This window comes from Nelumbo nucifera, chromosome 2 (assembly GCF_055504915.1).
Source record: "Nelumbo nucifera cultivar China Antique chromosome 2, China Antique-T2T, whole genome shotgun sequence".
Taxonomy (NCBI): domain Eukaryota; kingdom Viridiplantae; phylum Streptophyta; class Magnoliopsida; order Proteales; family Nelumbonaceae; genus Nelumbo; species Nelumbo nucifera.
The window spans coordinates 49,416,636-49,428,848 of record NC_142650.1 but is presented as its reverse complement, the minus strand read 5'-3'; the positions used below and the strand labels follow the sequence as shown (position 1 = coordinate 49,428,848).

The window sequence follows — 12,213 nt, the reverse complement described above, 5'->3', positions numbered from 1 at the left end:
CAAACATTGATGGGGCGACATCCAACATTTGCAAGCCTACCATCCATGCCAATAATTTTGAAATAAAGCCTGCAATAATTCAAATGATCCAGACAAACATTCAGTTTAATGGGTTACCAAGTGATGACCCTCATGCACACATTGTTAACTTCTTAGAAATATGTGATACATTTAAACATAATGGAGTTAGTGATGATGCTATTAGGCTTAGATTATTTCCTTTTTCATTGCGTGATAGAGCTAAAGATTGGCTTAACTCACTCCCTGCAAGAAGTATCACCACTTAGAATGATCTAACCCATAAATTTTTGGCTAAATATTTTCCACCCTCCAAAACAGCAAAGTTAATTTATGATATTACTACCTTTGCTCAATTTGAGAGGGAATCCTTATATGAAGCATGGAAAAGATTCAAGGAGATGCTTAGGAAGTGTCCCCACCATGGGATACCAATTTGGCGACAAATACAAACTTTTTATAATGGTATTACCCCTCTAATTGGTCCATTATTGATGCAACCGCAGGTGGTACAATCATGAGGAAAACTTCAGAGGAAGCATATGACTTAGTAGAGGAGATGGCATCAAACAGCTACCAGTGGAGCAATGATCGAACCAATCAAAGGGGAGTACACCACATAGATTCCTTTGCATCCCTATCTACACAAATAGCCAATCTAAATAAGAGACTGGATAATTTTTTTGCAGCCATTAGTACACCATCTAACATCTCATGTGATTTATGTGGTCAACTAAGACATGCAAATTCCGATTGTCAATTAAATAGTCCTTTTATTTCCCATGAGAATGCTAATTTTATCTCTCATGCTGGCAGGACAAATTACAACTCATATTCAAATACATACAACCCAGGGTGGAGGAGTCATTCCAACTTCTCTTGGAGCAACAATCATCAAAAGGCACCCATGGGATTCCAACCACAACCGCCCCCACAAGAGAAAAAGAGCAATCTGGAGGAGATGATTTCTAAGTTCATCAACACTACTGAAGCAAAATTCCAAAGCCATGAAACAACAATTAAGAACTTAGAAGTTCAAATGGGGCAGGTTGTGAGCATGTTATCAGAGAGGAAAGAAGGAAGGCTACCCAGCAACATAGAAAAGAATCCTAGAGAGCATGTGAATGCCATAGCCGTAAGAAGCGGGAAGGTAGTTGGCGAAATCCAAAAAGAAGACAAGAAAGCTGATGTGGCCAATCTGCAAAAGGAGGACGAGGGAAGTACACTTAAACTGAATTTACATGAAATTAAACTCCCTATCCCCTACCCTGGAAGAATTTTGAAAGCTAACTTAGATAGACAATTTGAGAAATTTTTAGAAGTTTTTAAAAAAATACACATTAATCTCCCCCTTCTTGATGTATTGTCACAGATGCCGAAATATGCCAAATTCTTGAAGGAGGTGATGTCAAATAAAAGGAAACGGGAGGAATGTGAGATGGTAAATTTGAACAAAGAATGCTCAGCCATCCTCCAAAATAAATTGCCCCCAAAGCTTCAGGATCCAGGGAGTTTTTTTATACCTTGCACCATAGGGAGAACTGAATTTGAAAAAGCTTTATGTGATCTTGGTGCTAGTATAAATTTAATGCCCTACTCTATTTTTAAAAGGCTGGGATTGCATGAACTAACATCTACCACTATTGCCCTACAGTTAGCCGATCGAAGCATTAAATACCCTAGGGGAATAGTGGAAGATGTCTTAGTTAAAGTAAGGAATTTCATCATCCCTGTTGATTTTCATTGTGTTGGATATGGAGGAGGATAAATCGATTCATGATAAGGAAGTTTGTTTCCTTTTGTTTTTAGGATATGTTTAGGTCGTGCTAACAAAATATATATATATATATATAATAAATAAATAAATAAAATAAAAAAATAAAAATTACTTTTTTTTTCTTTCTTTTGTTACTTATGATTGTGTTTTTTTTCCTTTCTTAAGACCTTAATCATAGATAGCAGGGAAGTCCTCTTAAATCTCTCTCCTTGTTCTTGCTATGCACATTCCATACATTGAGGACAATGTATATCTTAAGTGTGGGGGAGGGTTAAGGGGTTGATAAAATTTTTTCGAACTCTAGTATGCTTTGATCATCACTTTTTAACCTTTCCTTTTGAAATTTCTGCTCCTTAGAGACTTGTTTTTGAATGATTGCAAACCACCTTAAAAATGTGCTTAGGTAGGATAGACAAGAAAAGATGCAGGCAAATCTAGCTGAAATTTTTGGCTATGGAAGGCATCTCAGTAGTTTGAATGATCAACGGGCAAGATGCAATACAGAGTTGACCCTTGTGACCATTTGGTTTCTAACGGACAAACAGGGGTTGATTATTCTAGAACTTGTTTTGTTAGGAATGTTGAGACCACGATAATGAGTTCATGTATTGGAACATGTTATCTAAAAAAAAAAAAACTCGTGTGAGATGGAGCATAAAATGCACTCACACCGAGAGAAAAAAGAACTAGTGTGAGATGGAGCATAAAATGTACTCACACTAAAAGAATAAAAGGGTGAGATGGAGCATAAAATGCACTCATCCCTAGATCCCAAACCCTAATTCACCTTTTGATGCATTGTACTCATGATAAGTGGTGGAGATGTGATACATAAGCAAGCTTATGGTAATAACATTCCTTGTTTCGTTCTGAAGAATGATGAGAAGGTATTTTTTGAATCTTGCTACATGTGATTATGAAAACAAAGAGGGCTTACTCTAACCCTAAATTATTCATGCGAAAAGATGCCTGCTTCCCTTGATTGTCGATCTCACTTGGGGACATGAGGATTGGCGATTTAAGATTATTCTTGGACAAATTAAAAAAGAAAAGAAGTGGACGAAGGGAAGAAGCATAGATACTAATCAAGGCATGCGGGAGAACAAATACCCTGTTGAGAGAAATCCAAAACAAATCTTTTAGTTAGTTTGTTCTTGTTCGAATTTTGTTTTGAGTTTTGTCTTGCCCGAGGATGGGCAAGAGTTTAAGTGTGGGGGATTTGATGAGAGTATAATTTATCATATTTTTATCCCCAATTATTCTGTCTTTTATACTAAATTAGCATCTAATTGGACTCATATTTCTTGTATCTTGGTCCTGGGTATGAAAGAAGGCATCAAGAGCAAAGAAAGACAAATCGGATGATTTTTTACAGTTTCAATATCGTTCAGTGATCTGGACCTAACTCGCGTCTCTGAACTCCGAATGGGCTGATTCAAGATCCACTGGAAAGATAAGAGAAAAAGCCACAACTTTCATGTTTTGTGCTTTCGCAGATTCGGCCTGCATCGAAGTCAATTCCGGGCCCGGAGACGCGGAAAATTCATAGGAATGCCCAATCCGCAGCTGAAGCCCAACTCACAGAAAAGCCTGGCTGAAGCCCAATTCGCAGAAGAGGCCTATTTTGAATCTAAGAACAAGAAACTGAGAAGAATCCTTCTAGATCTAAATTCTTGATGTAATCTTAGAGTGATAAAAGGATTGAGTTCAAGAGATAAAGAGAAAAGATTAGAATTAGGATAGGACTTTTTATTTCTTGTAAAGATCAACTTCAAGAGAAAGTAGGAGACCACCCCTCCCCTTTAATCTATATTAAGGAGGGGGCGGACCAGCTTTGTTAAGGACTTAATCACATGATCATTGAATCATTCAATCATTCAACTTCTGATTTGAATCAAGAAGCAAGGAGCAACCAGTCAAGAAGGGTTCAAGAAAAGTTCAAGAATTCAAGAAACTTCAAGAAGAGGAGATCTCAGCACCATGGGCGAATTCAAGAGTTCACTCTTGTCCTTTGTTTTAATTCTTCCATCATGAACTGATTTGTTTCTTGCTAAGGCTATGGAAAGCCTAACCATGTTAATGAATATATTTTTATCTTCTTGATTTATCCAAGATTGTGATTTCCATATAGTCTATGAATTATTGTGCTTAATGCAATTAAGAGCTTGGCCACCTCTTAATTGATTTGGGTTATGTGAATGAATTGAGAGAGGAATTCACATAATTGACAGAATAGTTCATAGTGTGAATTGAATGGTATATAGAGATATATATACATGATTCATCTGAATTTAATGGTTTTCTTGGACTTAATGCACTTCCATCTTGAGAGCTCTACTCGAGAGATCGAAGGGTTACTTGATGGGTGTAGGTTTAGTATATCTCGAGAGAAAATATTAAATAAATTTGGGAAAATATCAGCTTATGGGAATGACAATTAGTCTTAGATAATTGAACCCATCAATATTCATTTCATTGGTTAGGTGGACTAAAAGTCCTAGTGATTCCATCATTTGCATATTCGATTAAGTGATCACCCTTGTTTTTATTTTCTTTGTTCCAGTTTTATTTTTAGTAGTTCTTGCTCAATTCTAAATTTCGAATGTCCAAATATTTAGAGAAAATTGTGATTCTAATACTTATTTTGTTAAATCCCCGTGGGAACGATATTATTATACTACTTGATAACTAGTGCACTTGCTAGGGTTATATATTTATAGCTATCAGTTGGGTCAAATCATCCTTCATCAATTGCCCCCCACTCCTCGAGCTAAGAGTATCGCCTTAGAGCGGGGATTTTATGAAGTGCGATGGACTGATTTGACCAAAATTCAAACTTGACTTCCCTCATTAAATACATTTGTGGGAATCAAGAGATTTTCTGACTTTCCTAACTTTTTCGGATTCCGAAAATGTGCTGAGGTGACCTTTAACTCCGAACGTCGTGCGACTGCGACTATCTTAATTATGGAAGACGTGCCGCCTATCGCCTTCGGTTTTCATAAGGCATCAGGGCGCCCGTGGGCCGTTGGATCTGCTTTGATCCGGGCCGTCAATCTGGAAGGGTGGAGACTATAAAAAGAAGGCCCCCTCGGGCCTCATTTTCTCCCACGCCATCTCGCTGTCTTTGGATTCTGAGGTCGCGCACTTCACCAAGTCTACCCGAATTCCTTAGTTTGCTTCGTTTCGTCTACTTTGGTGAGTCCCAATCGCTGTCAGCCATGTCTAGTACCCATACCACACCTATCACAGGGGCGATAGCTAGGATGACGATGCTCCCTCGAGCTCGGGGGGAGCCTGGGAGCAGATCTCGGAGGCTCGGGAGGCCTCTGGCGACATGGCGTCTACTTCTATGGGGAGGGAACCTAATACCTTTGGCCTTTCCTTGATGACAGCGGAGAGACTCAGGTCTCTGATCCGCTACTTTCGCCTCCCTGGGGACCTGGTTTACAACCTCCCCACTGGCAACTTCCCTTGGGAGCATGGTCCCAATGACATAATAATCTTTCAGGAGCAACTCGAGGCCGACTTGCGTCTCCCCCTGCACCCCTTTATAGTGGAGGTGTTAAATCATTTTAATGTCACCATTGACCAGCTTCATCCCAACGCCATTCGAAACATGGTTGGGACTATATCCTTGTGTTACGAGTACTGCCTTCCTTTGGATCTTGATATTTTTGTCTCTATCCTTTTTATAAAGAACGCTGCTTTGGGGGTTCCTCCGGAGAGGCGCTTTTATTACCTCTCTCCCCGCCGCGGCTATAAGCTCTTGTACGAGCTGCCAAATAAGATTCCCGCCTGGAAGCGGGATTACTTTGTGGTCCGTAACCCCGAGGGGTGGCCCTTCCCCACAGCTTGGAGGGGCGCCATCCAGGACCCCGGGGCCGAGCTGGACCCTGAAATTTGGAAAACAATATTGTCTTGGGCATCGGTAGGCTTCCTTTGCTCGGACTACTTGACCGAGGAGAAGCTCGTGTAGGCAGGCTTGAGCCCGGGTAGGTCAGCCTTTTAGGTCGCGAAGTGCCTTGTGACAATGTTGTGCACATATGTATTTTGCTTTTTGTTGGACTAATATCTTGTGGTCTATTGGCAGCCATCATGTCTAGTGCCGATTCGCGCCGCCTTCTCTCGGGTAGCCAGAGGCGCCATGCGAAGAGAACGCACCCCGACTGGACCCCCCCTTCGGGAAGTACTGAGTTCGGGTCTGCCGAGCCAGTTTTACCCTCTCCTCCACCCGAGGTTCCAATGCCCCCTCCTGAGGGGGCTAGTGGGATTAACCCTAGGGGAAACGAGCTCCCTCAGCCGGGGGAGGCTCCTAGTAATCCCCTTCAACCCCGTCCTTACCCCCGGTTCCTAGTGGGAAACTAGGAAGGGGTAAATGATTATCTGGTGGCTCGCCGGAGGAGCCAGAAGGTGATCACTAATGATGAGGTCGCTCAGTGGGGAAACATGGAGCCCGGGGACCTCTCCGCGTTCGCCTCTGCCCATTGCATGGTGGTAAGTGACTTTTTTTCCTTTTTCCCTCTTGTTTTGCCCTTTTTCGCTATGTTCTGATCTTCTTTTCCGTTGGTAGGTGAATTCCACCATCCATGACCAGGAGGCTCAAATCATCTGGCTTTCTGAAGAGAGCACACATTACAGGGAGGAATCGTCGAGGATGGCGGCGGAGAGGGAGCTCCTCAGGCAGCAGGTGCGAGACTTGGAGTCCACTCTTCTAAATTGGACTCGAAACTTTGATCAGATGGTAGAGGCTGACCGAGAGAAAGCAGTCTGGGATTTTAAAGACTCCCAGGAATTTCAGGACCTCCAGGCGGAGTATGGTTCGGGTTCGTACCGCTCAGGGTTAAGCTTTGCCGGTGGCTGGTTCGGAAGAAGTTCTCCGGACTCAACCTCGACGGCATTACTATGAAGGGTCTGTCTCCCGAGACGGCGGACCAAGCGGAGGAAGAGAAGCCTGACTCCCCAGAGGATGAGGAGGCGGATCTCTGAGGCGGTGTTTCTCTAGACTTCTGGTGGCTTCCGGGCGCCGTAAACCCGGTTTTTCACAAGTCTTTCGTTGAGGGTTGTGCCCTGTGACAGTCAAACTTTCCTGAGCTGTTTATCTCGGTTACCGCATTTGTTATTATTATTATTATTTTTTTTTGTGGCAATCAAAGTTCTTTCCTTCTTTTGAGTATGATGGACTCTTTGTATCTTTGCTGAGGCGATCTTGATATCTAAGCTATTAGTGCTGTTTTCACGAAGGCACATCCATGGTGCACGGGTCGATTGCTAAGGGCACCCGAACTATTTGTCCGTTGGTCATTCTTTATTTCGGTCGTTGTACTAGGACAAGCCACATTTGGTGGGGTTTAAACCCGAGCTGCTTACACTCCTTACCTTGACAAGCTACCATGGAGACAACTAGGTCTGACTGCGCTGAGATCGTGTTAGCTCGGCATTCTTTGCCCTTAGGCTCTGGGGGTGACTTACAGTCTATTTTAAGGTTTGCTTGTGCCTCAAAGGCGACAGGGTCTTATTGCGCCGAGGTCATGTTAGCTCGGCATTTTTGCCCTTGGGCTTTGGGAGTGGCTCGTGGCCTACTCGGTTGCTATAGATAGTATTGTCTTAAGTTGACAATATTCCATGCCCGAGGTACTTGTTTCCCTTCGAGGGTCTCGAGCTCGTACGCTCCTTCCCCGAGCACTCGCTTCACTCGGTAGGGACCTTCTCAGTTGGACCCGAGCTTGCCAGCACTGGGCTCGGGTACCATAACCTTACGAAGGACCAGGTCGCCAACGCAGAGGTTCCGCCTCTTGACCCTGGCGTTATAGTACCGAGCTACTCTCTGTTGGTAGGCTACGGTCCTGATGTACGCGAGGTCCCTTACTTCATCGAGTAGGTCGAGATTGGTGTGTAGCTCATCTTCGTTCGTTTGATCACTGTATGAGCATACCCATAGGACACTGGGTAGTTCATCTGCCCACAATTCTTTAGCTCGGTCTAACCGTGCCTTTAATCCGCGGAGGATGGCTCTGTTCGTTACTTCTGCCTGACCGTTTGCTTGGGGGTGGGTGACTGAAGTAAAGTTCTGTCGGATTCTCATGTATTGGCAACAGTCTTGAAATTTGATGTCTTCGAACTGTTTGCCATTGTCGGAAATCAATACCCGAGGTAATCTGAAGCGGCATATGATGTTTTTCCAAAAGAAGTTTTGGACATTTCGGGTTGTTATCGTTACGAGGGGTTCGGCTTCTACCCACTTGGTAAAGTAGTCCACTGCTACTACTAAGAATCTCCTTCCACCCGTTGCTGGCGGGAATGACCCGAGTAGATCGATGCCCCATTGTGCAAAGGGCCACGAACTGGTGAGATACTTGAGGTCGGTAGCGGGTTGGTGGTGAATATTGGCATGTCTCTAACATTTGTCACATTTTCTAACGAGTTCAATGGCATCTGCCTTCATTGTTGGCCAATAATACCCTTGTCGAAGTGCTTTCTGGGCAAGGGCCCTGCCCCCCAAGTGCCCGCTACACAACCCCTCATGAGTGTCATGGAGTACGAGTTCAACTTCGGTTGGCCGCAAGCAACGCAGATAGGGGAGCGTGTAGGATCTCCTATACAACCGCTCGTCTATCATGACGTATTTGGCTGCCTAGCGCTGCACCCTTCTGGCTGCATTAAGATCTACAGGGAGGGTCCCGTGTAGCAAGAAGCTCGCGAGCGGGTCAATCCAGCTCGGCTCTGCTTGAACGATGGGAGTGACCTCCTCTGCCCCCCTGAGAATGCTAGGCCGAGACAGGTCCTCTATGTACACGGTTCTCATGGTGATGTCGCTAGTGCTGGCTAACTTGGACAGGGCATCGACCTCAGCGTTCTCGACTTAGGGATCTGTCTGGTGAAGTGTGACTGGAAGTCGATCAGGGCCTCTCTAACATTGGTCAAGTAGGCAATCATGGTTGGCTCACGAGCTTCATACTCGCTGGTGACTTGGTTAACCACGAGTTGGGAGTCGCTGCAGATAACAATGTGCTTTGCTTTTACTTCTCTAGCTAGGGCTAGTCCAACTATCAACGCCTCGTACTCTGCTTCATTGTTAGATGCCGCGAACTCGAAGCGTAGCACGTATTCTAGTTTTGTGCCGCTTGGGCCGTGTAGAACTATTCCGACTCCGCTGCCCTGTTGGTTCAAGGAGCCATCTACGTGAAGGATCTAGGGCTCCTCATCCCAGCTCGCGGTTGGCCGAGCTAAGAGAGATGCCACACTGGCTGCTACCTCACGGGGTTCGGACTCGACCGACCTGGGAGCTTCGGGCTCATCCGAGCTGGGAGCCTTGTGCTCAACCGGCCTAGGGACTTTGGAGCTGAATGTGCATTCGGCTATGAAATCTGCTAAGGCTTGGGCCTTAATGGCAGTTCGCGGCTTGTACTGGAGGTCGTACTCGTTGAGTTGAATGGCCCACTTCTTCAACTGACCAGAGACCTCGGGCTTAAGCAATACTTGCCTCAGAGGTTTGTCGATGAGGACGATAACAGTATGAGCATTGAAGTACGGGCGGAGCTTTCGGGCTGCGATTATCAGTGCGTATGCTAGCTTTTCCATCTCCGGGTATCTCGTTTCTGTTCCCTGCAATACTTTACTAACGTAATAGATGAGTCGTTGGACCCGATCTACTTCCTTTATTAGTACCGAACTGGCCACTTCGTCGCTTGCCGAGAGGTACAGTTCTAAAACATCGCCCTCCTCGGGCCGGGTTAAGGTCGGCACACTAGCGAGCTGGCAGTCTTGGGTCCATTCGAACCCTTTGCTCTTAATTGCCTTAAAGAACGGCAGACAGCAGTCCGCCGATTTAGACATGAAGCGGCTCAGGGAGGCTATGCGACCATTCAACCTCTGAACCTACTTCAACTTCCGGGGTGGTCTCATATCCAAGATGGCCTTAATTTTATCTGGGTTGGCTTCGATGCCGCACCGGTTAACGATGTATCCTAGGAACTTTTCCGAGGTCACACTGAACACACACTTGTTTGGGTTCAATCTCATATTAAACTTACGCAGAATTTCAAAAACATAATGCAAATCTGGTATTAATTCATGTTAGAATTGAGTTTTGGCGACCATGTCGTCTACATAGCATTCTACTTTTCTGCCGATTAACGACGCAAACAACTTATTTACAAGCCTTGGAAAGGTTGCCCCTGCGTTTTTCAACCTGAAGGGAAAAACCTTGTAATAGTATAGGCCGAATTCCATGATGAAGGCAGTCTTTTCTTCGTCCGCCGGGTCCATCTTGATTTGGTTATAGCCCGAATAGGCGTCCAAGAAACTTAGCAACTCGTGCCCTGAGGTCGTGTCCACCAAGCGGTCGATCCTGGGGAGCGGGAAGCAGTCTTTTGGGCCAGCCCGGTTCAGGTCGATGTAGTCGACGCACATGCACCACTTGCCGTTGGCCTTCTTTACCAGGACGGGGTTGGCTACCCAACTCGGGTAGTGGACTTCTCTTATGAAGTCAGCTGCGAGGAGATTTTTGACCTCCTCGTCGACCGCTTTCCACCGCTCCAGGGCTAGGTTGCGTTTCTTTTGTCTAACGGGCCTAACTACAGGATCAGTGCTCAACATGTGAGTTATGAGTTTGGGGTGTATACCGAGCATCTCTGCCATGGACCATTCAAAAATATCTAAATTTTGAAGTAAGAAACTTACCAGTTCTAATCGTAGAGGTTCCTGGACAGAAGTGTCGATCTGAAGCGTTCGAGTTGGGTCCGCTGGTGAGGTCGGAACCGCGATTGTTTCTTTTGTGGGCGCGGCTCGTTCTTCACCTTGCTCCCTAGGCCCCGCCAGCTCGAGGTCATCGGCTACCTTGGTTTTTCCCTTCAGGGCGGCAACGTAGCACTTACGGGATTTGAGTTGGTCGCCCCGCGCTACCCCCACACCGAAGTCGGTTGGAAACTTCATAGCCAAATGGTAAGTGGAGACCACCGCCCGTAGGACATGGGTGATCGGTCGACCTACTATGGAATTGTAGGTGGAGGGGGTCGCGAACCGACGCCCGAGCTGCTACTGAAGTGCAACCCGCAACGATCGAACCACCCACTATCATGTGGATGGTCCCCCAAACTGGCCTCTCCTCCGGAGGCTGCTCTGCAGTTGTTCGGCTGGCCTGCTGCTAGACTCGGGGGCATCCTTACCATGCTCCCCTTGCCGACCTATTTTATTACTATTATTATTATTTTGCACAAAGTTTCTTAGATATCTGCAACGGATAAGCTCCTCTATCTCGTCGCGGAGGTTTTTACAACTCTCAGTACTGTGACCGTGATCTTTGTGAAAACTGCAATACAAATTCTTATTTCTTTCATTGGGATTCCCCCTCAGACGGGGTGGCCACTTCACGTACGGGACGTCCTTGATTGCCATCAGGGGGTGTAATCAGCTCTTGGTGGGCTCGGCGTTCAGTGAGGTGAGGTGTAATCAGCTCGGTCCGCTACAGGGGGTCGGAAAAACTGTCCCGACTTTGCCCCCGAGCTGTGTCCTTTTTCTTTCGGCCATCCCCTTGACTGGAAAGCTCTCATTCCCTCTTCCTTTTTTCGGGTGCACCCTCGCCCTTTTGATTGATCTCCTCTTCGGTCGCTATGAACCTGTCCGCAAGCTTCAGGAACTCGGTTATGGTCGCTGGTTGGTTGACGATAAAGTGCCATTTAAACTCTTTGTGTGTCATGCCTTTCTTAGCTGCTGCAAGGCGTACGGCGGGGTCCAGACGCGGTATCTGCATACAGACATCGTTGAACCGCTTGATATAACTTCGGATGGATTCTCCCTCTCTCTGCACTATGCTGAGGAGAATTTCTTCAGTTCGCGGACACCGCTTGCTAGTAACGAAGTGAGACATGAAGGTTTGCGCAAACTGCGCCCAACTTCTTATCGACCCGGGTGCCAAATTCCGGTACCACGTGTGGGCAACTCCCCTAAAAGTAGTGGAGAAGGCTACGCACATGCATGACTCACTGGCTCTCGCCTGGTGCATCTATGACTGAAAGGCATCTACATGATCATTCGGGTCAAACGACCCGTCATACTTGTCAAGAGGGGGGAGTTTGAAGTCTTTGGGCATTGGGACTGCTAGGAGTTCGGAAGACAGGGGGGATGGAACCGAGAGGAGGGGAGCTTTGACTTCGGCCGAGCTTACCTCTTCTTTTCCCATGAGCTCGGGCAAATCGCGGGTGACAGATCGACGAGCTCGGCGGCGGCGTCTCTGCTTCTTGGTGGGCTCGGCGTTCGTGCTGCTCACCTCTACGCTGTCTGGAATGGTCTGCGCAGGAAGTATCCTGGTCTGCTGGTGATGGCTGCGGACAGAGGGGTCTTGCTTGGAGTCTATTGCCAGGATCTCGAACCGGTTTTCAAGGATCGGGGTTTCAAATTTCGATTGCTAAGGTGATGTA

The 12,213-nt window shown here is 46.1% G+C and overlaps 1 non-coding gene across 1 annotated transcript; it reads right to left on the bottom strand.

Annotated features, from left to right (window-relative positions):
* Nucleotides 1–341: 341 nt before the first annotated feature.
* LOC148802195 (small nucleolar RNA R71) lies at nucleotides 342–448 on the bottom strand. The gene has a single exon (XR_016083246.1). It is a non-coding gene; the product is annotated as a small nucleolar RNA R71 (small nucleolar RNA).
* Nucleotides 449–12,213: the final 11,765 nt, after the last annotated feature.